This window comes from Ornithorhynchus anatinus, chromosome 17, assembly GCF_004115215.2.
Source record: "Ornithorhynchus anatinus isolate Pmale09 chromosome 17, mOrnAna1.pri.v4, whole genome shotgun sequence".
NCBI lineage: Eukaryota > Metazoa > Chordata > Mammalia > Monotremata > Ornithorhynchidae > Ornithorhynchus > Ornithorhynchus anatinus.
The window spans coordinates 18,287,892-18,315,728 of NC_041744.1; the positions used below are offsets into that span (position 1 = coordinate 18,287,892).

The 27,837-nt window shown below is 46.1% G+C and overlaps 1 long non-coding RNA gene across 1 annotated transcript; it reads left to right on the forward strand.

The window, feature by feature from the left end:
- The first annotated feature begins 6,496 nt into the window (after positions 1–6,496).
- Positions 6,497–27,813, forward strand: LOC114817921. Its single transcript, XR_003765760.2, has 3 exons — positions 6,497–6,584; positions 25,826–25,969; positions 27,508–27,813. It is a non-coding gene; the product is annotated as an uncharacterized LOC114817921 (long non-coding RNA).
- Positions 27,814–27,837: the final 24 nt, after the last annotated feature.

Here is a 27,837-nt window from a genome sequence, read left to right on the forward strand (position 1 = left end):
CGCTCTAGACTAGCCAGCTTGAAACTCCCTCCCCCTTCCTAATAATCATGTCTCTTCCAGGAAGTCTTCCCTGATTAACCTCTCATCTCCCCACCCTATACTCCCTTCTGCATTCATCCCACCCCCACAGCACTTGTAATAATAATGGCATTTGTGAAGCGCTTACTATGTGCAAAGCACCGTTCTAAGGGCTGGGGAGGATACAAGTGTTCAGATTGTCCCATGTGGGGCTCACAGTCTTCATCCCCATTTTACAGATGGGGTAACTGAGGCACAGAGAAGTTAAGTAACTTGCCCAAAGTCACACAGCTGACGAGTGGCTGAGCTGGGATTTGAACCCACGACCTCTGACTCCCCGTCCGGGGCTCTTTCCACAGAGCCACGCTGCTTCTCACGTAGGACAGGGACTGTGTCCCACCTGCTTGTTTCTATCTATGCAGGCTTTAGTTTGGTGCTCGGTACCCCAGTATGTCTTAACAAAAAAACACAATCAGGATGATGATTATTTTCAAGTGAATTTTCCAAATTGATTTTTTCATCCAGTGGTTAGTAGAGTGCCTGGCACAAAGTAAGCACTTAGCAAAAACTATTATTATTATTATTTGGACCCTGGGTCTGAAGGTCCCTTTCATACAGCCTCCAGTCTTACGGAACCTTAGGTGTCTTGAAAGTCCTCAGAAAGGTGACTTTTTTAAAAATAGAATTTAACTGCTTACTATGTGCCAGGCACTGTTCTAAGCACTGTGGTAGATAGAAGGTAATCAGGTTGGACACAGTCCCTGTCCCACATGGGGCTCATAGACGTCACCCCCATTTTCAGATAAGGTAACTGAGGCACAGTGAAGTGATTTGCCCAAGATCCCACGCAGACGAGTGGTAGAGCTGGGATTGGAACCCAGGTCCCCTGGACTCCCAGGCCCGGGTTCTATCCACTAGGCCCATTGCTTCTACTTCACATAGCTGAAGATTCCCCTCACCGCTTGTTCCTCTCCTGATGTGATTAATTCAAGCAGAGAATTTGTAGAATTTCCAGACACCGAAGTTAATGAAATTGCTCTTTAATTTATAAGGGAAAATATCGTAAAAGTGGAATATAGGAGAGTCTTGCTTAACCGTGGCTATCAGACCTCAGAACGTTGGGCCATGGTCATTGACGCTGTTAATATCTCTTCCTTTTTTGCCAACATCGCATCGCACAGTTTTTCCCTCATTAGTTCACTGGAATCCATATTTCTCTCTCACCCGGTCAAGGTCAGAAGAAGCCGTGGGAAGCATAATACTCGGGGAGTTTCTATTGAGACCAAGCGAGTGCTAATTGAGTGCTCACTTCACTTCTCTGTCCCTCAGTTACCTCATCTGTAAAATGGGAATTAACTGAGCCTCACGTGGGACAGCCTGATGACTTTGGATCTCCTCCAGCGCGTAGAACAGTGCCCTGCACATAGTAAGCGCTTAACAAATACCAACATTATTATCAATTGAACTTGCTTAGCAAAACAGGGACTTTAGACGGCAGAACCCACCCAGTGACACTGGTTTGCGATCAGAGTAAGGCATCTCTCGTCATGCGGGGTGAGCTCAGCGTGTCTTTTGGACCCTTTTAATCTGATGTTCTCTTCTACGAATCAATGCCTTACCATGGCAGGAGAGTTTGCCTATACCAGTGAAGCTTAGAGCTAAGCCGTTGAGACTCTCACTAGGGTAACCCATCATGGAAAAGTCTAAGCGGAAGCGTCAGACGAAGTTGATTGACCTATGGTGGGCAGCAGCGACATGGGAAAGAGTCAAAGGAGGATGATAAAATGGTCATAATGTTGATCAAAGACCCTCAGGTTGGAAGGCACTCGAGCTATCGGGGCCGAGCAGCCACTGTCTCAGAGCGTCGTGGGCGTTTATGACGTGGCCGGAATGAAGCCTTCGGGACCTCCTGTCGCTGACGTTGCCAGCAGAGAAATGATGATCCAAAGCTGTGAAGACTCTTCCTAATGTGCGGAGTATGAACCGGGGAAAGCTGGAAACCGTCAAGAATGAAATGGACCGATTGAAGATCCACATCCTAGGAATAAGCGAACTGGTATTGGGCATTTCCAATCGAATGCCCGCTTCATCTCCTACCCTGCCCAGGCCGAAAAAAGAAGCAGTGGATTAATGGTAATGGTGACAAAGAAAATTGCTAAGACAAGCTAAGATTTTTAGCTTAGATTGCTAGGATTCTATTATAGGATAGAATGTTATCGATGACCCATTGATATCTGTGAGATTGAGGAAAGCCATTCTATGTGACGATGCTTCAGGTGTACGCCCCCAAACGGATGCAGAGCAAGAAGAAATAGGTTTTTACGATGAAGTGCAGAGAGACTGATAAAAGCTGCAAGCAAGATGTGTTGATTATCACTGGGAATTTGAATGCAAAAGTTGGTAATGGAATGGAAATGAAGGTTGTTGGAAATTATGGCCTTGGAAATCAAAATCAAGCCGGGGAGCGACTTAGTGATTTCTGTGAGTCAAATGACTTTTTTTTTACTGCCAACCTCTTCTTTATCCAACCTAAATGACGACTGTACACGTGAACTTCACCAGAGGGACTATCTAGAAATCAAATAGACTATACTATTTGTAGAAAGAGATGGGGGGGAGTTCTGTTTGGGCAGCAAAACCATGACCTGGAGCTGATTGCAGAACAGATCATGAGCCGTTAATGTGTAAACTCAAAACCTGGAAAGATCAATCATGCCTTACAGCTGCCCAAATATGATCTGACACATATTCCCTCTGTATTTAAGGATCATGTAAAAAAAAAAAATAGATTTGAGGCACTTAATCTCACAAGGAGCCAGAGAAAATGTGGATGGAGATTAAAAACATCATCAAGGAAGAAAGTGACACAGTATTGCAAAAGGTCAGGAAGAAGAAAAAGCCAAAATGGATGTAGAACATAACTCCGGAAGTAGCCAAAAAGAGGAAGGAAGCAAAAATCAGAGGACAAAAGAACCTGGTTAAAGAACTGAGCTGAGAATTCCAGCGCTCTGTCAGGAAAGACAAACAGGAATATTATAACAGCATATGTAAAGAAATGGAAGCTAATAACAATTGTGGACGGAAAAGATCACTTTTTCAGATGAAGGGAATTGAGGGAATATTTCATCCTCGGGTTGGATTTGTGAGAAGCAAAGATGGAATGATGATAAATGAGGCCAGTGGAATCAAAATACGCACAGAAACTATACCATTAAGATAGTTATGTACTAAGTATTTGGAAAAGTTTCCTTTTGAATTAGTCTCTCATCGTGGAAAGCGAAGTTAGATCAACCTTCCACTGTCTTGCAGAATTAAGGCATCTGGCTTTGCTAGGCTTCCTAATAAATTGTTTCAGGCAGCTGGAGAGGAATCGGTTCAAGTCCTTACCAGGTTACGTCTACAGGTATGGCTAACCACTCGACGGCTCTCTGATTGGAATAGGTCCGTTTATGTTCCAATACTGCAGAAAGGAGATACAACTAAATGTGACAATTATCGTACAGTTTCCTTGATCTCACACGCCAGCAAGGTCTGCCGCTAAAAGTTATACAGCACTGAATGGAGACCTATGTGGAAGGCGAATTTCCCGACGTTCCAGCAGGATTCCGAAAAGGACGGGGGACGTGAGATGATATTGCTGATGTCCGCTGGATATTTGAAAGGACAAGAGAAGCAGCGTGGCTCAGTGGAAAGAGCACGGGCTTTGGAGTCAGAGTTCATGGGTTCGAATGCCGGCTCGGCCACTTGTCTGCTGTGTGACTTTGGGCAAGTCACTTAACTTCTCTGTGCCTCAGTTACCTCATCTGTAAAATGGGGATTAAGACTGTGAGCCCCACGTGGGACAACCTGATTCCCCTGTGTCTACCCCAGCGCTTAGAACAGTGCTCGGCACATAATAAGCGCTTAACAAATACCAACATTATTATTATTACAAGACAGTATCAAAAAGAAGTCAGCATGTGCTTTATTGATTATAGTAAGGTCTTTGACCGCGTGGATCATGAGAAACTCTGGAGCACATTAAGGAAAAATGGGTATGCCGAACCATTTAACTGCATTAATATGGAGCCTGTATGACGAACAGGAGGGTACGATAAGAACAGAATATGGAGAAATAGATTGGTTTCCCACTAGTAAGGGTATGAGACAGGGATTTATCTTATTGCCTTATCTGTAGCATAGTGGATAGAGCATGGGCCTGGGAGTCAGAAGATCTTGGATTCTAATCCCAGTTCTGCCACTTGTCTGTTCTGTGACCTTGGACAAGTCACTTCACTTCTCTGGGCCTCAGTTAACCTCAGCTGTAAAATGGGGAGTGAAACCGTGAGCCCCATGTGGGACAGGGACTGTGTCCTTCCTCATTTGTAAAATGGGGATTAAGACTGTGAGCCCCACGTGAGACAACCCCGATTATCTTGTAACTACTTCAGTGCTTAGAACAGTGCTTAGCACATAAGCGCTTGAATACCATAATAATAATCATTATTATATCACTAAGTAATGAGAAGTTGGATTGGATGAAGACGAACAGGGAGTAAAGATTGGTGGAAGGAATATAAATAACTCTTGTTATGCTGGTGATTCTACCCTACTAGCAGAAAGTGAAGATTTGAAGGGTTTATTATTATTAAAAAGTAAGGAATGGAGCAAAAAGATGGGCCTACATTTGAATGTCAAGAAAACAAAGATCATGACAACTGGAAGTTTTAATACATTTGTAGTGGATGGAGAAAAGATGAAATAGTTGAGATGATAAAGGGAAGTAGTCGTCAAGAAGTACGCCGAAGATTAACATTAGGAAGAACTTGCTGTGAAGAGCCTGGAGAAAGTCATGAAACCTGCTGAGGTAACAATTGCCACAAAAATACAAATTGTAAAATCTGTGGTGTTTGCAGTGACAGTGTATGGATCCGGAAGCTGGACGGTGAAAAAGCAGCCTAGAAAGAACATCGGTTCTTTTGAAATATGGTGTTGGAGAAGGCTTTTGTGAATGCCATGGACTGCCTGAAAAACAAACCAGTGGATTTTGGAGCAAAGTAAGCCGGAGTGGTGTTTGGAAGGCCAAATGACCCGATTTAGATTAGCATACTCTGGACATGTAATCAGGAGGACTAATTCCCTGGAGAAGATAGGAATGCTAGGAAAAGTCCAGGGAAAACGTGGAAAAGGCAGACCAGCAGCTAGATGGATAGAGACCGTAACAGTGATAACAGAGGAACCGTTAGCAAGGTTACCGATTATGGCTGAAGACGGGACGTTCTGGAGAAAATACATCTGTAGAGTTGCTATGAATCGGAAACGACTCGACGGCACTTGATGATAAAAATAATAATTGATTAAACATTTACTTTGTGGCAGGCACTGAATTAAGCTCTGGGATAGATACAAGATTATCATATTGGACACAGTCCCTGTCCCACACAGGGCTCAGAGTCTTCATCCTCATTTTACAGATGAGGTATCGAAAGCATAGAGAAGTTAAGTAGCAGGGTCACACAGCAGACAAACGGTGGAGCAGTGATTTGAACCCAGGTCCTAATATATTTTCAATAAGTTTTTTTAGTGAAATCCAAAGCCATGCCTTAGGAATTTGGTATGTCGAGTGAAAGCCGATTTGTGGACGTGCTTGGGGCTTTGGGCTGGTGATGGTTGGGGGAGCTGGGGGCAGTTCAATCACTCTGGTTTGTAACGGCCCCTCTCTGGTGGGGAGATGTGGGAGAGGAATAGCTGAGATGACGAACAGGGAATGGCTTTCTGGAGTTCCACTGGAACAATCATCCCCTCGGGATCGCCAACAAAGACGGAGTTGGACGGCGGGCCCGCTGGATGTCGCAGAGGAGCTGAACCGCTCCCTGGTGTCTGATATGGTCGCTGTGCGATGTGACAAGAGATTGTCTGGAAATTCCCCACTCCCATTCCCACTATCTTCATCAACCTTTAAGATTCCCTCCCTCCCCCCCCCCCCCCCATTTCATGGAGTTAAGATCTTCATTTGAAAGGAAAACAAGACACCGTGGAGGGAGTTTGTATAAGGGAAGAGCTTGAGATTTGGATTCTAATCGAAGCTCTGCCCTTGGTCCGTTGCATGACCGTGGGTGTGTCCCAGAACCTCTCTGGACCTCATTTTAAGGGTTCGATTACCCCGTCTCCCTCCCTCTTAGGCTGTGGGCCCGGGGTTGGAGTCTCGTTCGATTATCTTGTATCTAAGCTAGCATCATCAATGACATTTCTTGCGTGCATACTGTGTGCAGAACGCTTGGTGGAGTACAATGCAACAGAGTTGGCAGACACAGTCCTGGCCCCTCAACCAGCTTACAGTCTAGAGGGGGTGACCAACATTAATTGGAATAAACAATTTGGACTATATGATCTGTAGATGCCTATGAAAGTGCTGTAGCATCAATCGTATAGTGAACCGTCGAATAGCCTAATAAATTCAGGAATGTTCTGACTCTTTCCCTTCTTTTTCCTTAGGCTAAGCGGGCTCCGGAGTTGGTCTGTGTACGGTGACGTCGTGAAGGATGGAGTCAAGGGCCGTGTCTTGGTGCTGAGCAGTTGGAATTCAGGTAGGACGCGGGCTTGGGTACAGGGTGGGGGGGGGTCTCGATGTGGGCTTTCCGAGGGGTGGGGAAATGTTCACAGACTCAGCCTGTTGCCGTTAGCCAGTTTCTAGTAGAGTCAGGAGCCTTGAACTTACTACCGGGAATGGACAGAGGCTTCTCCCGTTTTTAGCCGTAATGGTAGCCTACTGCTCATGAAGAGAGCCTAGTGGTCCTCTCTTGGTGTTAGCTTTAATAGTGGCCCTTGGCTCATGAAGAAAGCCGGGAGGCTCGTGTCCGAGTCGATATGAATGGATAAGGATTTGCTTGGATCCATCCCAGTGCTTAGTACACACAACGAGTGCTTAACAATTACCACAATTATTATAAATTATTATTTCCTTTTGTCCTGATTCTTTCCTAGTCTCCAACACCCCACCCAAGGTCTGCTCCCTCATCTCTCTCTGTCTCTGGCTCTCTTTCATTTTTTCCTCTGGCTTTTCTTTCTCCGGGTTCTTTCCAGCAATACGTGTGGTGAAAAGAGCACGCACCCTCGTTCCTTTACGACCATAAGCACCCACCCATTATTTGACAGACCTCTGCTGTTGATTTTTGCATTGAGTGGACCCTAATGCAATAGATTCTCTCTAATTATTTGGCAAACTCCACGGAGCATCTTCCTTTGAGAGGACCGAAAAGATCTGCTTTCGGACTCCGCTTTCTCTTTTGATTTTCAGTCTACGGTATTTACTGAGCGCTTGCAGGGTGCAGAGAACTGTACTAAGCGCTTCGGTGAGGACGATATAAGTTGGTAGGCACGTTCCCTGCTTAGTAGAGAGAACACAGGTCTGGGCGTCAGAAGGACCTGGTTTTTAATCCTGGATCCACCATCTGCCTGCCGGGTGATCTTGAGCAAGTCACCTCACTTCTTTGGGCCTCAGTTCCCTCATCTGTAAAATGGGGATTAAGACTGTGAGCCCCATGTGGGACTGTTTCTAACCTGATTAGCTTGTATCTATCCCAGAGCTTACTACAATATGTGGCACGTAGTAAGTGCCTAACCAATTTTTTTTTTTTTTAAAAAAAGAGGTGACATAAGGGACATTTGGTGGAGGCTTTAATTCTGTAAAGAGGACAATCCTGGGTCTCGTCCATATTCCGTGTGCTCGCGTGGCTCTAGAAAGAACTCTGTCATTTTTAAGCATTTACGTAATTCGCGAAATCACGCCTAATTATGTAATTACTGTAAATACAGGCAATCATATCGAAATCCTGTAATTACATAATCACTAAGTGCGATGGCATAATCGTGTGGTGTTCTAGCCTGGAAAAACGTATTAAACTAACTGAATGAACAACAACAAAAAAAAAATCTTCGGAGCTTTATATCAGACATCTAGTGTCGAAACACACCAAGCCGTAGATTTAGCTTTCCGTGGCTGCCCGGGTTGTTTTGGATTCCCTTCTGTGTCGAGCAAGGGTTTTTCGAGAGGGATTCGACTCGTGCCGGGGGAGAGAGCTACCGTCCGCTCTGAGAGCCGGCCTCCTGAAAGTATAGCGTCCACCTGACCTCTGACTTCTGACCCTTGGGAGTTTTTCAGTGGGGCAAAGCCATATTTGTGGGGGTCACGCAGTAGGGCCCCTTTTTCCTCAGATGCTTGACCACTGAAAAGTCCTAAGAAATACCTTTCAATTTTTTCACGAGGGGAGGGAAGGTTAGCTATAATGCTATGAATTAGGATTTGGAGAGAAGGAGGGGTTTGAGAAGCAGCAGGGCCCGGTGGCTAGAGGGTGGTCTTGGGAGTCGAAAGGACCTGGGTTCTGATCCCCGCTCCGCCACTTGTCTGCTGTGTGACCTTGGGCAAGTCACTTCACCTCTCTGCACCTCCTCAACTGTAAAATGGGGACTAAGACTGGGGAAGCCCCTTGTGGGACATGGACCGTGTCCAATCTGATTAGCTTGTAGGTACCCCAGGGTTTAGTACAGTGCTTGCTACATAAGTGCTCGACAAATACCACAATTATAATGATCCATCCTCCTAGTTAGTTTCGGACCTTCCAACACCCCTGACTCTCCCTATTCCTAACTCTCTCCCCTACTGACTCTGCACAGACCCTCCAAGAACCCCTGACTCTGCATCCCTGACTCTCCGCCTCACTGACCCTGTGTGGACCCTCCAAATTTCATTCGTTTAATCGTATTTATTGAGTGCTTACTGTGTGCAGAGCACTATTCCAATCACTTGGGAGAGTACGATATAACAATAAACAGGCACCTTCCCGGACCACAAGGAGCTCACAGTCTAGAGGGAGAGGCAGCTGTTAATAGAAATTATATTACATTGAATTAGTACTCAATAATATTGCACTATAATAATATTATAGTGATTATAATAATCATAAAATTATGTAATGATATTAAATGAATATAAATTATATTACAGGCATGTGCATAAGTGCTGTGGGGCTGACTCTTCTTACTCAAACACTCCTGACCGTCCTCTCTCCATCCCTGACTCTCCCCCGTGACCCAGCAGGGACCATCCAACACCCCTGACTCTCCCCTCTCCATCCTGACCGTATTCGCCTTTGAGTCCCGCCATCCTGATAAACGAACCAAATTCCCCGCACCGAACCCTCCTTCCCGAACATTAGCTGACTAATGGATCGGATACCGTTACTGCCATTAAGGTACCCAGTGATTCTGGGCAATTTCTCCACCTGCTGAGAAGTTTGCCCCAAGCCAACTTGGGGAGCGACGCTTCAAAAGCTGGCGTTACCAATCTAATGAAACGCTTGGGTTATCTATGGAGATTCGGGCAATTCTGGGGTCTCTCTCCTTAGCATAGATGCCGTTGTTGACAGCGGGCAGTGCAATCTCCTTGTAGGATTCTTCCGGCTCAATCCGGCTCAAAAGTTAGATCTCAGTGACAGCGTGCAGCGGGACTGAATTATCTACCCCTTTTATCTATAAATGAGAATGTTTTGTTTTGTAGCGGGACTGAATTATCTACTCCTTTTACCTATAAATGAGAGTCTGTTTTGTTTTCTTTTTATGGTATTTGTCACTGTGCTTATGTGAAAAGCGCTATTCTAAGTTGTGTAGTCTAGCAGGTAGAGCACGGGCCTGGGAGTCAGAAGGACCTGGGTTCTAATATCGCTCTGCCACTTGCCTGCTGGGTGACCTCGGGCCAGTCACTTGACTAAGAAGCATGGCTTAGTGGAAAGAGCACGGACTTGGGAGTCGGAGGTTGTGGGTTCAAGTACCAGCTCCACCACTTGTCAGCTGGGTGATGCTGGGCAAGTCACTTAACTTCTCTGTGTCTCAGTTACCTCATCTGTAAAATGGGGATTAAGACTGGGAGCCCCACGTGGGGGCAACCTGATAACCCTGTATCTACTCCAGTGCTTAGAACGGTGCTTGATACATAGTAAGTGCTTAATTAACAGCATCATTATTATGGGAAGCAGTATGATGTAGTGGATAGAGCTCGGGCCTGGGTCATGGGTTCTAATCCCGGCTCCTCCACTTGTCTGCTGTGACCTCGGGCAAGTCACTTCCCTTCTCTGTGCCTCAGTTCCCTCATCTGTAAAGTGGGGATTGAGACTGTGAGCCCCATATGGGACAGGGACTGGGTCCAATCCAATTTGCTTGAAACCATTCCAGTGCCTGGCACATAGAAAACACAACAAATACTATACATTTTTTTTTTTTTTAGTTTTTATTCTCTGTGCCTCAGTTCCCCCATCAGTAAAACGGGAATGAAGACTTTGAGTCCCATGTGGGAAAAAGACTGTGTCCAACCCGCTTAGCGTGCATCAACCCCAGCGCTTCGTACGATGCTTAAAAAAAGGGACTGGACTAGATAAAATTTTAATCAGGTCAGACGCTCTTGAATAACGTTTCTTACTTTAGGATTGTGACATCTGACCAGTCAAGGAGCTAAACAATTATGCGTTTCAGGCTGGGCCACTGGGGGAGAGGCAGGGATGGAGAGGGGAGAGTTAGGGGTGTTGGATGGCCTCTGCTGGGTCACTGGGGGAGCGTCAGGGGGTTGGGTGGTCAGATCAGGTCAACTCAGATGCTGGAAGGAGAGTCAATGAAGGGTAGGGGAGAGTCAGACATCAATGCACTTACTGGATGCAGAGCACTGTGCTGGGCCTCTCCTGGTTATAGAAAAGCAATGTGATCTAGTAAATCTGGCTTCCAATTCCTGCTCTTCTGCTCATTCTCTGAGTGACCTTAGGCAAGTCACTTGACTTCTTAATGGGGATTAAGACTGTGAGCCCTAAAAGGGGACAAGGACTATGTCCAACCCATATATGTTGTATCTACCCCAGTGCTTATTACAGTATCAGGAACATAGTAAGTGCTTAAGATTACTATTATTTCTATTACGGTGCTAGGTTGAGTGCCTAGTGGGTGCAGAGCGTTTGCTGAGCATGGGGTTCCTTGCCCTAGGCTGTGTAGACAGTTTAATCTGCCAAAGATTCGATGGAGACTAGGCTACGATGCATATTGTTCCTCCATAATAATCATCATGCATTTGTTAAGCATTGAATGGAGACCTACATAGAATGTGAATTATTCAAATAGGATTCGGGAAAGGACAAGGAACACAAAATATTATTGCGGATGTCAGTTGGATAACTGAAAGGACAAGAGACTATCAAAAGGAAGTCAGCGTGTGTTTAACTGATTATAGTAAGGCCTTTGCGTGAAGCACGAGAAACTCTGGAGCACATAAAGGAAAGTGGGCATGCCAGACTATTTAATCGCATTAATATGGAAGCTGTATGCCAGACAGGAGGCTAGAATAAGAACAGAATATGGACAAACGGATCGGTTTCCCATTAGCAAGGATGTAAGGCAAGGATGTATCTCATCGCCTTATCTGTCCATCCTTAATACCGAGTACAAAATGAGAGAAGCCGGACTGGATGAGGACGTACGGACAGTGAAGATGAGAGGAAGGAATATAAACAACCTTCATTATGCTGCTGATACCATCCTACTAGCAGAAAGTTCAGAAGATTCGAAGGGCTTATTGCTAGAAGTTAAGGCACAGGGCAAAAAGATGGGCCTACATTTGAATGCCAAGAAAACAAAGATCATGACAACTGGTTCTAAACAACACATCTGTAGTGGATGGATAGATTGAAATAGTTGACAATTCTCCCCTGGGATCGATAATCAATAAGATAGGAACTAGTAGTCAAGAGATACGCCGGAGATTAACATTAGGAAGATGTGCTATGAAGAGCCAGGATAAAGTCGTGAAACCTGCCGATGTAACAATTGCCACAAAAAATAGAAATCCTCAATTCTGTGATGTTTCCAGTGACACTCTATGCATCTGAAAGCTGGAGAGTGAAAAAACAGGACTGAAATGCGGTGTTGGAGAAGGCTTTTGCGAATACCATGGATGGCCCAAAAAACAAACAAATGGATTTTGGAGGAAAGTAAGCCAAAGTGGTCTTTGGAAGGCCAAAGACATAGATGAGCATATTTTGGACACCATCAGGAGGTGTCCTGATGCTCTGGAGGCGATCCTAATGCTAGGAAAAGTCCAGGAAAAACGTGCAGACCAGCAGCTAGATGAATAGAGACCATAACGGTAACGGAAGCACTGTTAGCAAGGTTACGGATTATGGAAGAAGACAGGAACTTCTGGAGAAAATATCTCCACAGAGTTGCTATGAAATGGAAACAACTCAATGGCACTTAATAATAATAATAATAATAACAACAATAATTTTGTTAATCCCTTACTATGTGTCAAGCACTGTTGTTTTTAGAGGGACTGTGTCCAACCTAATTAACCTGTACCTATCCCAGTATTTAGAACAGTGTTTGACACACAGTAAGAGTTTAACAAATGCATAAATAAAAAACAATTGCTCCCTCTCTCCTCAAATCCGACAGTGACACTCCCACTTCAAAGCCTTATTAATAATAATGACAGCATTTGTTCAGCGCTTACTATGTGCAAAGCACTGTTGTAAGCGCCGGGGAGGGATACAAGGTGATGAGGTTGTCCCATGTGGGGCTCACAGTTTTAATCCCCATTTTACAGATTAGGTAACTGAGGCACAGAGAAGTTAAGTGACGTGCCCAAAGTCGCACAGCTGACAGGCGGCGGAGCTGATATTAGAACCCATGACCTCCCACCCCAAGCTGGGGCTCTTTCCACTGAGCCACGCTTCTTCTCTGAAGCAGCATCTTACTGAAAGCCCATCTCCTCCAAGAGGCCTTCCCTGACTAAGCCCCCCTTTCCTCTTCTCCCAATTCCTTCTCTGGGGCCCTGACTTGCTCCCTTTATTCATCCCCTCTCCCGGTCATTTATTTCACCTCCCCTCAGCTGAGGCCCCTTTCCCTCTGCTCCCCTTCCCCTTCCCCTCCCCTCAGCACTGTGCTCATTTGTATATATTATTTATTGCCCTATTTATTTCATTAATGAGCTGTACATCCCCTTCATTCTATTTATCGTGATAAAGTTGTCTTGTTTTTTGTTTCGTTCTGCTTTGCTCTGCCGTCTGTCTGCCCCCATTAGACTGTGAGCCCGTCATTGGGCAGAGATCGTCTCTATCTATCTCTATCTGTTGCCAAATTGTCCATTCCAAGCGCTTAGTACAGTGATCTGCACATAGTAAGCGCTCAATAAATACTATTGAATGAATGAATAATGCTTGTCTCCTCCTCTAGGCTGTAAGCCCATCGTGGGCAGAGACTGTCTGTTTATTGTTGTCTTATACTCTCTCAATATTTTAGTACAGTTAAATGAATGAATGAAGTGCCTCAGTTTCTCCGACAGTAAAAAGATGGATATCCCTCCTTGCTTTACCCGGCAACACAGGAACAGTGTGAGGACAAAAACAGATGAGAAAGGGAAGAGCAAATCGCTATAAAGATGCCAAGCAGTCTGATCAATAGGATTTATTTAAAAAACAGGGTTTCAGTAATGAGTTCCAAATGAGTGCATATTAAGGACACTTTGGAACAAAGTTCCATCCTTTTGGTTCCTATTGTTCACTTCCTTTTCCTGGAGGTGTTCCCTAACTAAGATCTCACGGACCGATTCAGTCCCCCTCCCCATTGCCACTTTTTTTTTTTAAAAAAAAATGATATTTCTTAAGCACTTACTATGTCAAAAACTGTTTTAAGCTCTGAGGTAGGTACAAGTCAATGAGGTCGGACGTAATCCCTCAAGGCGTTCACAGTCTAAATAGGAGGGGGAGCGGGTATTGACTCCTCGTTTTTACCACTGAGGAGACTGAAGCCCAGAGAAGCAAAGTGACTTGGCCAAGAATTGACAGCAAGTGATTTGCGGGGCTGGGATTAGAACACGGGTCCTCCGACTCCCAGGCCCACGCGCTTTCCGCTAGGCCCCACTTTTAAATTACCTCGGCGTGTGGAAACCTCTCTCTACCCCGCCTTTGGAGGTCCTAAAGTATTTTTAAACTTAAGCACATCTCTTTAAACTCTACTGCTTCCATCTTCGTGTGATTTATTTCAGGGTCTGTTTCAACTGCAGGGCAGGGAGTGTGTCAACTGAACTCTATTATATTCTGCCTAGTGCTCACTACAGTGCTCTGCACAGTCAGTGCTCGGTAAATGCTATTGGTTGACGGACTCGTCTCCCCTCATCGATGCAGCCCTCAGAGCGGTTCCGTGTAATAACTTCTAAGACTCGCACGGTGTGTATTCCAAGAATACAGTGTTGTTGCACAACTGGATGAGTTTTTGGTGTCACATTAGAGCTGAAAAGTAAAGCGAATCTAGAGAGATTTATTAAAAGGGAGCATTTGAGTCTCTCTGGGATTGGAAAGGCAGCTATTTCAGTTTTCAATTTAATCTCCCGGGGCCGCTGAGTGGAATGAGAGATGCTTAGTGGAGTGTAAGTACAAACTAGGCTCCCGACAGATCTTTCTAGATTTTGGGGGTGTCTTTCTAACCTATTGCAGGGGTCATGGGTAACTGGGAGGATTCTGATTTCAGCAGTTGGCCTAGTGGGTTGATCTAGAGCCATGCTTTCCAGAAGCTGCTCTTTTTCCAGGAGCAGCGTGGCCTGGTGGAAAGAACCCCGGGCCTGGGAGTCAGAGGACCTGGGTTCTAATTCCGCATCCGCCGACTCCTTGCTGGGTGACCTCGGGCAAGTCACTTCACTTCTTCGGCCCTCAGTTACCTCAACTGTAAAATGGGGGTTAAGGCTGTGAGTCCTATGTGGGAAACGGGCTTTGTCCAACTTGATTACCTTTTATCTACCCCAGTCTACTCTTTTATCTACCCCTTGGGTAGTTGAATTTGCCTAGTGCTGAGGGTGGGTATAAAGTCACATGTGCTACAGGGGACAGAGGAAGGCTGAGGGTGTTCATCGATAAAGGCTTCCCGGAGGAGGTGGGAATCTCGGAGGACTGGAGGTGGGGGGAAAGACAGGAAGTGGGACCTCGAGCCTGGGATTAAACTAGCGGTGTGAGTTTCCGAGATGTGAAGATTTACGTACCTAGGAAATAGGACTCATCAATCCATCAGTGGTATTGATTGGATAGTACTGTGTGCAGAGGACTTTACCAAGTGCCTAGGAGAGTACAATGCAATACCGGAATAAACAGACGTATTCCCGGTGCATGAGGAGTTTACAGACGAGAGATGTTTTCAGCTAGAGGAGGAGATTACAGGCTAGAAGTGGAGGATTTTGCAGTCTAGAGGAGAACATTATGGTGTAGAGGAGGAGTTTAGAGAGTAGAGGAGGGGTTTATAGTCGAGAAGAAGAGCTTACAGACTAGAGAAATTTACAGCCTAGAGAAAGCACTTATTTTCTTAGAGGAGGACCTTATTGTCTAGAGTAACTATCGAGCGTAAGGACAAAATAATTGTTCAAAATAAACTCTAATGCCCGGAGGGAACATCGACCATGGAAACACAAGCACCACTGACATTTTTGGTAACACAGTGGGAGAGAGACTCTGACAGGATGAGTTCGCAGCAGCTGAAGAAAGACATTTGAATATGCTTATTTTATCACTAGTTTCCTGAGGTTTTTTATGGTATTTTGTAAGCACTTTCTATATGCCAGGCACTGTACTAAGCTCTGGGGGAGGCCCAAGATAATTGTATCTACGCACCTGTCCCACAAGGGGCTCACAGTCTTAATCCCCGTTTTATAGATGAGGTAACTGAGGCATAGAGAGGTGATTTGCTCCAAGGTCAAACAGCAGACAAGGGGCAGAGCTGGGATTAGAACAGGTCCTCTGACACGCAGGCCCGTGCTCTTTCCACTAGGCCGCCTGGCTTCTCAAGGTTGGGATGAAAAACTAGATGCAAAAGTGTGTAGCGTATTAGAGGATTCCTTACGACACCTGCGACGTTCTTGCATCTGACGGATGCTCTGTGAATCCTGAGACTCTGCCTCTGACAGTGACTCAAGGAAGCTTGGAGGAACTGTGAGATACTTGACCTGTGATACCCTCACTCTCATCCCAAACAACCCGGGGTTAGGAATGGGCCATTCAATACCTCTTACTCTCCCCTCTCCATCTCTGACTGTCCCCCAGTATCCCTGCATGGACCTTCCAGCATCCCTGACTGCCTCCCCCAGTAATCCAGCACGGACCATCCGGCACATCCGACTCTCCCCTCTCCATTCCTGGCTCTCCCCCAGTGATCCGGCAGGAACTATCCAACACCGCTGTCTCCCAGTGACCCAGCACGGATCATTTAACACCCTTGACTCTCCCGTCTCCATCCCTAATTCTCCTCTAGTGACCCAGCCCGGGCCATCCTACACCCCGACTTCTCTTTCCCACACCCCAAAGTTTTCCTCTAGGAATTTACCATGGCCATCTCTTCCAGAAATTTCTCTAGACCCTTCCAGAGCCATTTGATCATTTCACCTTCTCAGTGGCTTCTTGTAGGAAGGGATTTTTGTTTAACCCACAGGTGGGTGAAGTCTTTCTCTATCAATCAGTGGTACCGATCACTCACCGTGTACAGAGCTATGATACAGTACGATATATCCAGTGCTTAGAACAGTGCTTGGTACATAGTAAGCGCTTAATAAATACCACTATTATTATTATCAGAGCTGGCAGGCACGCCCCCAGCCCCCAAGAGAAGCAGCGTGGCCTCGTGGAAAGACCACTGGCCTGGGAATCAAAGGACCTGGCTTCTAATTCTGGCTCTGCCACGTGCCTGCTTTGTGACCTTGGGCAAGTCACTTAACAGTCCATCAAGCGATGAATGGTATTTACTAAGCATTTACTATATGCAGGACACTCTACTGAGTGCTTGGGAGAGTAAAATATAACAGAATTAGTAGACCATCTTCTAATTAGTAGACCATCTTCATGTAAGGTCCACAAAGCAGGGATTGTTTCTCTTTATTGCTGAACTGTACTTTCCAAGCATTAAGTACAATGCTCTGCACAAAGTAAGCACTCAATAAATGATTGAATGAATGAATTCCTGGCTCATAAAAAACTTACAGTCTAGAGGAAAGGACAGACATTAATATAAATAAATAATGGCTACCTATGATGCGGGGCAGAAGGTGGGGAATCCACTGGAATCCATCCAGTAGTCAAGTGCCGAGTGATTTGCTGAACAGCAAGCCCTGGGTAAATGCAACCCGGCTCTGTAGATTCCAATCCCGTCTCCTCGTAGGGGGAAGAAGACTGACCTTTTCAGAACACCCCACTATTCGACAGCCTCTCCACCGAGGGTCTGGTAGCCTCCAAGGGTCAAAAAGAGATTGCGACCTTTCTCCAGTCGCTCTTCTCCTGCCAGTTTTAAAGATTCGTAGGGTCCGTCAGGAGCGGAGACCTTACCTTCCGACTGATAGGGCGATTTTTGAACGATGGTGTTGGATCTTCAGAGTCGATCTGCACCACTGAGGCGATTTTCATTTTCCTCGAGCCTTTCATCTCATTTTTGTTTGCCCCTGGACCACGGGCCCCGGACCGTGAGACCACAGAGAGGCAGCGTGGCCTAGCGGAAAGAGCCCGGGTGTCAGATGATCTGGGTTTTAATTCCAGCCTTGCCAAATTGCTATCTGTGTGACCTCGGACAAGTCACTTAACTTCTCTGTGCATCAGGTGTAAAATGGGGATGAAATGTCTGTTCTCCCTCCAATTTAGACTGTGAGTCAGGGTCTGTGTCCAGTCTAATTAACTTATACCTACTCCAGCACTTAGAACAGTGGTTGACACCTAGTAAGTGGTAAGCAAATACCATAAAAAAACAACCAGGGGACTTATCAGTACTTAGATTTCGATCATTCCTCCACAAAGCTTCTTTTAATTTCCATTCTTGTACGTCTCCTCTGGCAAATAGTCGGAACTATTTTAAAAGCACATTAGGACAGAATGGATTTTCGAGTTTCTAAATGAGCTGGCTAAATGAAGATTGTGAAGAGAGATTTTGTTAGCCATGGTGAGCTAAGTCTCTACTCATAATTCTCATTTAGATTGTATTGTTTCATTATTTAAATGTCTAAGCTGGTTTGAAATTAATTTACAGAAGAAGTCAAATCTATTTTGCTTAAATCCCTGTTCTATGTGGCCAGCATATTAAAAGGCCTCTTTGAGGAATGGAACCAGGATGTCCCCCCAGAGTTCAGCTCCGTTGCCCCTTTCCTGGGGAATCTAAAATTTGGAAACCTCAGATGTATTAGAACAGAATCTCTCCGTTGTAAACTCTCCCCGTTTAAAGTCTTATTAAAGGCCCATCTCTTCCAAGGGGCCTTCCCCGACTGAGCCCTCCTTTCCTCTTCTCCCTCTCCATTCTGCGTCGTCCTGACTTGCTCCCTTCATTCATCTCCTCCCCCAAGCCCTTATGTACGTATCTGTAATTTATTCATTTATATTAACTGTGAGCCCGTCAAAGGGCAGGGACCGTCTCTATTACATTGGTACATTCCAAGCGCTTAGTACGGTGCTCTGCACATAGTAAGCGCTCAATAAATGCTATTGAATGAATAAATAAATGAATGAATGAACATCTGTCTCCCCCTCTAGGTCGTCAGCTCACTGTGGGCAGCTAATGTGTCTATTTTTGTACTCTCCCAAACGCTCAGTAATTCAATTCAGTTGTATTTATCGAGTGCTTATTGTGTGCAAGGCACGGTCCTAAGCGCTTGAGAGGGTACAATGTAATAATAATAATTACGGTATTTAAATGCTTACTATGTGGTAGGCACTGTTCTAAGAGCTGGGGTAGATACAAGATCATCAAGTTGGACACATAATAATGATGGTATTTAAGCGCTTACTATGTGCCAAGCACTGTTCTAAGCACTGGGCACTATTCTAAGCCCTGGATAGTGCTCTGCACAGAGTAAGTGCTCAATAGGTACAATCGACTGACTGAGTTGTTGAGAGCATCAGTCCCGCAATGCTAAATTCACACTCCCCGACACTGGGATACGGGCATTTGGTAATGAACGCTTAGAAATCGATTTTCATTTCCGCTTGGACCACCTGACCCCTAGTGAGACAAGAAAAACGATCCGGCAATTGCAGCTGGCTCGGGCTTTTCTAATCAGCCACTAAATAGTATTCTACATGATTGGACGCCAATCCCACCCTGAGTCGGTAGCCCACGGATTCACCCTAAAATTCTTCCCTTAGTTTAGCGAGGCAAGAATCCAGAGAAGCAGCATGGCCTAGCGGATAGAGCTCCCGGGCCTGGGAGTCAAAAGGACCTGGGTTCTAATTCCAGCTCTGCCACTTGTCTTCTGCGTGACCTTGGGCAACTCGCTTCACCTCTCTGGACCTCAGCACCTCATCTGTAAAATGGGGATAAAGACCACGAGTCCCATGTGGGATGGGGGTGGTGTTCTACCTGATTAGGTTGTATCTACCCTGGTGCTGAGTACAGGGCCTGGCACACAGTAAGCCCTTAAATACCATAAACCCCCCCCCCCCCCAAAAGTCTGATTTTGAGCACCGATCGATCTTTTGTATTTATTGAGCGCTTACTCGGTGCCCAGTACTGTATTAAATGCTTGGGAGAGTACAGTAGAATTGGAGACAATGTTCCCTGCCCACAGAAAGCTCACAGTTCAGAAGGGGAGAGAGGCGTTTATAGGAATATGTGAATCGTGGAGATGTACATAAGTGCTGTGGGGCTGAGGGAGGGATGTATGAAGGGCAGGGTGATGAAAAAGAAGAAATGAGGGCTTAGGTGGGGAAGGCCTCTTGGAGGACAGGTGCCTTCATCAAGGGGAGTGTAATTGTCGGATATGAAGAGGGAGGAGGGTGTTCCAGGCCAGAGGCGGGAGGTTGGGAGAGGGCGGTGGCGAGATAGACGAGATGGAGGCCTGAAGGCCTTGGAGTTGGAGGAAACGGACTTGATATGATGATCCTCCAAAGAGGAAACGGGCAACCCCTTGCTCAGGAGGGAAGAATCAGTCCAGACTGGATTTCCGGGAAGACCACAGAGCCACATCACTTCCAGAACTCAGTAAACGTTCGCTTCTCCGTTCGGAATGTGCTAATTTCTCCGCAACAAAAATACATCTAAATGCAGAAATCAGACTTAATATATGGTTTTTTTAAATCACACATGAAGAGTCCCCAGTGACTTTCTACAAAACTCCTCCATTCGCCGACAGAAAAATAACCAGTTTTAGTCAATGCAAAATAAAAATCGTACCTCCCTTGTCCCCTTTCGATCCCTCTCTCCCTCCCAACCCTCTCTCCTCAGGATCTAAAACCCCCAACTTTCTAAAACTTTTAAATTCTGAGCCCTCCAAGGAACAGGGACCGTATTCAATTTCCATCTCTGTGTTCTTTCTCTGTGCTTAGGACAGTGCTTTGCACCCTGTAAGTGTTCAGAGACTAAGCTGCGAGAAGCAGCGTGGCTCAGTGGGAAGAGCACGGGCTTGGGAGTCAGAGGACGTGCGTTCTAATCCCGGCTCTCCCACTTGTCTGCTGTTCGACCTTGGGCAAGTCACTTAACTTCTCTGTGCCTCAGTTCCCTCATCTGTAAAATGGGGATTAAACTGTGAGCCTCACGTAGGACGACCTGATGACCTTGTATCTACCCCAGCGCTTAGAACAGTGCTTGGCCCATATTAAGCCCTTAAATACCATAATAATTTATACTACTAGGCGAAGACTGTGGACAACCCAGTCACCACACCAGTGGAGGGAGGGAAGAATGGCAATTTTTGAGAGCTTATTAGATTGTAGAGTCAATCAGTCACTTATTGAGCGCTTACTGTGTGCAGAGCACTCAACTGAGCGCTCGGGGGAGTAGAATTGAACAGTAAAACAGACATATTCCCTACTCACGACGAGCTTACAGGCTAGAGACTCCTTGAGACCAGTCCTTGCTTTTTTCCTTCACCAGGGGAAGAAGGAACATCACTGACCTTGCCGCCAGTGTAGACAAAAGCGGAGATACGACATCTATAGGGCTGTTAGCCATTCTTGTCCTCTGAGGGGGGTTTGGTTTAGTCCATCTTTAGAAGAAAGTACTATAGTTAGTATGTAATCCTAAACAAAGGATAATATGCTCTGGTGTTATGTAAGATAGTATGTATAATATTGAATCCCCGTTTTACAGATGAGTGAAGCGAGGCTCAGACAGGTTAGGTGACTTGCCCGAGGTCACACAGCAAACGGCTGGCAGATCTGGAGTGAGAACCCAGTTCGTCTGACTCCCAGGCCCGGGGTTTTCCCGACGGGCCACGCTGATGCTCTAGAAGAGGGAAGGAAGGGAGAGGAGGTTGGTCACTCCCGAGATGAGACTCGGGAAGACTCTGAACTCAAAGAAGCTCAAGGCGCGTTCACTCATTCAATAGTATTTATTGAGCGCTTACTATATGCAGAGCACTGTACTAAGCACTTGGAATGTACAATTTGGCAACAGATAGAGACAATCCCTGCCCAATGACGGGCTTACAGTCTAATCGCGGGTGACAGATGGACAAAAACGACAACATAATCACGATAAATAGAATCAAGGGGATGTACACCTCATTAACAAAATGAATAGGGAAAAATAGCGTTCTCTCAGAACAGGGAATAATAATAGTATTAGTATTTGTTAAGCATTGACTATATACCAGGCACTGTACTAAACTCTGGTGTGGAAAGCAAAGCGTTGGACGTAGTCTCTGTTCCATGTGGGGCTCACAGTCTCAATCCCTATTTTACAGATGAGGGAGCTGAGGCCCAGTGAAGTGACTTGCCCAAGATCACGCAACATTCGAGTGGCTGAACTGGGATTAGAACCCGTGCCCTTCTGACTCCCAAGCCCATACTCTATCCTCTTTGTCCTACTGCTTCTCTAAGCAGGGTGGCCTGGGGCGAGGGACAAGAGCCTGGTAGTCAGGGGGCCTGGGTTCTAATCCTGGCTCTGTCACTTGCTTGCTGTGGGACCCTGGGCAAGTCACTTCACTTCTCTCTCTCTCTCTCCTCAACTAAAATGGGCATTCAGTACTTACCTCTTCTTCCACCTACTTAGACTCTGAGTCCCATGTGAGACAGGGACTGCGTCCAGCCTGATTAAGGTTTATCTACCCCGCGTTTAGAACAGCTCTTGACACGTACTAAGAGCTTAATTAATACTATAATAATAATAATTGAACGTCTCTGGATCTCAGTTTCCTCATTTGTGAAATGGGGATTCAAAACCTGTTCTCCCTCCCCTTAGACTGGGATCTTTGTTGTGGGTCAGGGTCCGACCGGATTGTCTTGCGTCTATCCCAGTGGTTAGCCCATTATCGCTCAGTCAATCGACGGTATTTATTCAGGGTTTATTGTGTGCAGAACACTGTACTAAGTGCTTGTGAGAGGACATTATAACGGAGTTGGTAGACGCCTTCTCTGCCCACGAAAAGCTTACGGTCTAGAGAGGAATTTACGGTCTATGTCGTAAGGATTTAGAAAAGGGCACATTACATCCTAGTATGAGTAACAATCTAAACTATTAGCTCATTGTGGGCAGGGAACCTGTCTGTCAATTCTGTTACTTTGTATGCAGCCAGGCGCTTAGTACAGTGCTCCACATCCAATAATAGCTCAGTAAATACCGAGTGGTTGATTGAAATAGGGTTGACCGATCTCCATTCTCTCAGACGGCAAATCCCGTAAAAAGGAGCTTGGAAAAAGGGCTTCACACCTGTCGAGAACCAGATCACATCTGTGTGTGATGAGTTTCCTCCCTATCCTCTCCACCAAGAAAGAGGCTGTTGAGATAGAAGAAATCCTGAAAACTGGGTTATAGAAATCCAATAGACCAGCCACCTGCAGAAACCCTGCCTTGCTTTTTTTCCTCCCCCTCTCTTTAATGCAGTTTTTTTTTCTTCATGCATTCAAGGGCTTTCCAGCATTAGTAATTGTGTATAAATCTTCTGAAAGAAAATTGGATGAAGTGCCATTTTATCACAGAAAGTGGAGGGGGTTTGGGGGCCGGAATATATTATGAAAAAATCAGAGCGTCGACTCTCAAGTACGAGGGGAACGGTAGCAAGAGCGGGAAATCTCAGTAAATAAGTCTCTAAATATTCGGATGCAGTTTTTCCTTAATATCGAGCATTTCCAAATGATTTCTCCTCTATAATTTTCTGGGGAGCACGTCGCAGAAGTAACGTGAGGAGAAAGGAGAAATTAGGGGCATCTTAAAAGTGGGCCCTGTGCACGTCAAATCTATTGTATGGGGGCATTTACAGTCTTTACTAAAAAAATAAATTAAGCCATTTTGGTTGTTATTCAAGCGGCTTCCTTCGGAACTTAGTTTTGTGGGGTTTGGAGGTTTCAGTTCCTACTGGGGTTCTGAGATTTGGTTTCCTCAAACTTCACACTGTGAGTGATGAGAGGAATTCTGGGCGGGATGCCGCTGTTGCTAAGTTCTGCATTCAAATCAATGCATTTGCCTTTGATTAACTGCCTCCCACCAATCAAGGATCCATCACAGATAATTCTTTCTCTTGTCTTAGTCCTTTTTTTAATGGTACCTGTTAAGCGCGTAGCATGGGCCAGGTCCTGTACTCCTCTAGACTGTAAACTCACTATGGACAGGGATCTTGTCCACCAATTCCATTATATCATAGCCTCCCCATCGCATAGTACAGTGTTCTATACACAGTAAGCCCTTAATAAACGCATTATTAGACGCTGGGGCAGATACAATTCATTCAATAGTATTTATTGAGCGCTTACTATGTGTAGAGCACTGTACTAAGCGCTTGGAATGAAGCTAATCAGGTTCGACACAGTCCGTGTCCCACATGGGGCTCACAGCCTTAACCTCCATTTTACAGATGAGCTGACTCGGGCCCTGAGAGGTGAAGTGACTTGCCCAAGGTCACGTGGTGGAGCCGGGATTAGAACCCAGGTCCTTCCCACTCCCGGATGCAGGCTATATCCACTAGGACATGCTGCTTCTCTCAGTGCTATCAGACTGAGCCCTGCCGGTGAACCGGACGACCTTAATTACGTCGTCTCCCCTTTGGTCACCGCAGTAGTGGGAACGGGGTCTTGTCCCAAGAGGAAATAATGAAATGCGTGTATTCCTGTGCTATGCTACGCCAGGAATCACCAACCTTCTCCCTCCCTCCTCATATCCCACAGACAATGACTCGCCCCCCATTCACAGTCTTATTTGAAGGCCCATCTCCTCCAAGAAGCCTTCCCTAAGTCCTCCTTTCCTCTGTTCCCACTCCCTTCTGCATCACCCTGATTTGCTCCCTTTATTCACCGCCCCCGCCCAGCCCCACCACACTTATGTCCCTATCTCACATTTTATTTATTTCTATTAATGTCTGGCTCTCCCTCTAGACTGTAAACTCGTTGTGGGCAGAGGATATCTGTTGTATCATTATACTGGCCTCTCCGAAACGTTTAGTACAGTGCTCTACCCACAGTAATAGCTCAATAAATATTATTGATCGACCATCTATGTTCACCGTCTTATACCCTATTCCTTCCCCTAGATGGAATTTATTTTAGCATCCGTCTCCCCTGCTAGATTGTACGTTTCTTGGGGCAGGGATCACGTCTCCTCGGTAGGTTTGTTTTCCCAAGCGCTCAGTACAGTGTTGTAAGGACAGCAGACCATAGACTCCTCGAGGAAAGGAATCGCGTCTAGGCCCTCTATTGTATTTCCTCGAATGCTCAGTTCAGTGTTCTGTGTCCATCAGGCTGTAAATTCCTTGAGGGCAGTGATTGTGGCAACTAATTGTTGTCCTCTCCCAAGTGCTCAGTGCAGTGCTTTGCGCATAGTGGATTGTGAGCTCCTTGAGGGCAACGCTATTGTACTCTCCCAAGCGCTCAGTACAGTGCTCTGCGAACAGAAGACTGTATGATCCCTGTGTGCGGGTGCCATTGCTGTCAGCTCTGTTGTACTCTTCCAAGTGTTAGCACAGTGTTCCGCACAATGTAAATGCTCAATAAATACCACTGATTGGCTGAAGTGTGTTCATAGCATCCTGGGCCATCCTAGGAACTCCTCTTGGTCCCAAGGGCTTAATACGGTGCTCGGTACATGCCACGTGTTCAGTAAATAATAATAATTACGGGTATTTGTTAAGTACTTACTATGTGCTAGGCACTCTACTAAGCACTGGGGTGGATCCAAGCAAATCCAGCACTTAGAACAGTGTTTGGCGCCTGGTGATTTGAATTGGGCTCTGCGGTAAAGACCAGGCGGTGCTCCCCTCTCTGATCCAGAGCACAGGCCTGAGGAGGGCAAGGGTATCAAGGATAAGGAAGCGGAAGAGGGGAGGGAAAAGGAAGCATGTGGAACAGGACGAGGAAGGAAGTAGAAGAGGGAAGCAGAAGAGGAAGGACATGGAAGAAGAAGAAAAAAGTGACCGAGGAGGAGAAGTGAGGTGAGGAGGAGGAATAGGAAGAGACTGAAAGAGAGGCAGAGGAGGAGAACCGAAAAGGGTGGAGGAGGAAGAAAAGGGGGCATGGGAGGAGAAGGTGAGGGGGGATGAGGAAAAGGAGGATTGGGGGGGGTGAGCTGCTCCGCTTCGTGGCCCCCGGCGGGAACTCTGCAAGGAGGTAGTGGAGCAGCAGACCCAGGGAACGGCTGCAGGCGGCGAAGTTAATCAGCGCTGATTTTGCACGGCAGCAATGAGCCAGAGAAAGAAAAAAACTCTCTCCCACGGGCCTAGGCGATAATGGAAGCTTTCTCCCAGTAGCTCCCAGTCCCGGCCCCTGCCGCGTGAGGGAAAATTAATTTGAGCGGTTCCGGGCACGAGGGTTATTTGAGTCTTTATTTGTCATCTTTCCTAAGCTGCGTTTTCCTTCCTCAGGGGTTCCCAAAAAAAGAGGAAGAGAGGGCCTCCCCCCGCAGCCCATTCCCAGATCGAGAAAACGGGGGGCCCGAAGAGCGAGGGGAGATGGGTCATAGGCTTGGTTCTCCATCCTCATTTAGTTTGGTGTCAATAGATCTGCAGGTGCGTATGTGTGGTTGTGTGTGAATTCTTCACAGTTTGGCCTGAGAGCAGACACAGGATTTGGTTTTTGATCGCCTGCTCCCCCCGCCCCCCCCCCCAAAGGTGGTATTTGTAAAGCGCTTACTATGTGCAAAGCACTGTTCTAAGCGCTGGGGGATACAAGGCGATCAGGTTGACCCAAGTAAGGCTCCCGGTTTTAATCCCCATTTTACAGATGAGGAAATTGAGGCACAGTCACAGTGTGTGTGGGGGTGCCTGGCACATAGTAAGCACTCAACATATCATCATCATCATCACTGTACTAAGCGCTTGGGAGCGTAGAATACGACAGAATTAGCAGACATGTTCCCTGCCCATAACGAACTTCCAGTCTTGGCTAGGAAAGGAGCAAAATACGGAATCAACTGGAAATGTAATAATGCAGCTCGATTCATATTTGTAAGGTCTCCCTTGAACGAAACGCTTCGGGGAAAATGAAACAGATGTCGGTTTTCAAAACAAGTCTATCCCTGCTGATTATATTTCACTTGATAGCATAAAGGAAGCGGGGGCGGGAAAAGCTTTTATTCATTTTAGGGATGTGAGATATTAGATGGTAAATTCTTTGAGGGCAGGAATCATGTCCATCAACTCTATTGAGAAGCAGCGGCGTTTAGTGGAAAGGGCACGGGCTTGGGTGAGAGGACGTGGGTTCTAATCCCGCCTCCGCCACTCGCCTGCTATGTGACCTAGGGCAAGCCACTCAACTTCTCTGTGCCTCTGTAAAATGGGGATTAAGACTGTGAGCCCCATGTGGGACAATCTGCTTACCTTGTATCTACCCCAGTGCTTAACAACAGCGCTTGGCACATAGTAAGCGCTTAAATGCCATCGTTATTATTATTGTATTGTCGCCTCCCGTGAGCTCAGTACAGGGCTCTGGCACGTAGTAAGCGCTCGATACATTCCACTGATGGTTTGCTTTTTGAGAGCATTAAAATGATAAAATGAGTTGGATGAGAAGCTCCCTAGAAAGGGCAGAGGATTGGACATCAGGGAATCATTTGGCATCCCTCCCCGGGGCTTAGCAGAGTGCTTAGCCCAAAGTAAGTGCTTAGGAAGCACAGGCAAGATACGTGGCTGGATATCATTTGTGCACAACCTAAGACTCTTCCTTGAGAGGCCGAGGTGAATTTGGGAGCTTATTATGCCGGCAGTTTGCCGTGTGACTTTGGGTGATTTGGCTCTGCCTCAGTGTCCTCATCTGTAAAATGGGAATTAAATGCCTGTTCTCTTTCCCTATAGACTGTGAGCCCCAGGTGGGACAGGGACGGTGTCTGATCTGATGCCTATTTTATGCCTATCCCAGCCCTCAGTACAGTGCTTGTCATATGGTAGGGGATTAACAAAAATCCACACTTGATATTATTGTTATTTTTTTCAAAATGGCATTTGTTAAGCATTTGCTTTGTGCCAGACGCCGTTCTAAGCCAGGATAATCGGGTTGGACACAGTCCATGTCCCACTTGGGTCTCAAAGTCTTAATCCCTATTTTACAGATGAGATGACGGAGGCCCAGTGAAGTGAAGTCGTCTTGGAGAAGATGTGCCTTCAGTAAGGCTGTGAAGGTGGGCAGACGTTACAGAGGTATGATTTGTTTAATGGGAGAGGTCGTCTCCTCCTCCAGTTGGGGGTCTCGACGCGGGAGATTAATAGGGTGTCTCCTGCGGCCACAGCCTGGGGCAAAAGTCACCTTTTATTTTTGGTTTTTCGGGTGTTCTGTCATGAATTCAGATGAAAGGGGTTCCAGGCCAGAGAGATTGACTTCCTATTTTACAGATGAGGTAACTGAGGGACAGAGAAGTGAAGTGAAGAGAAACTCTGTTACT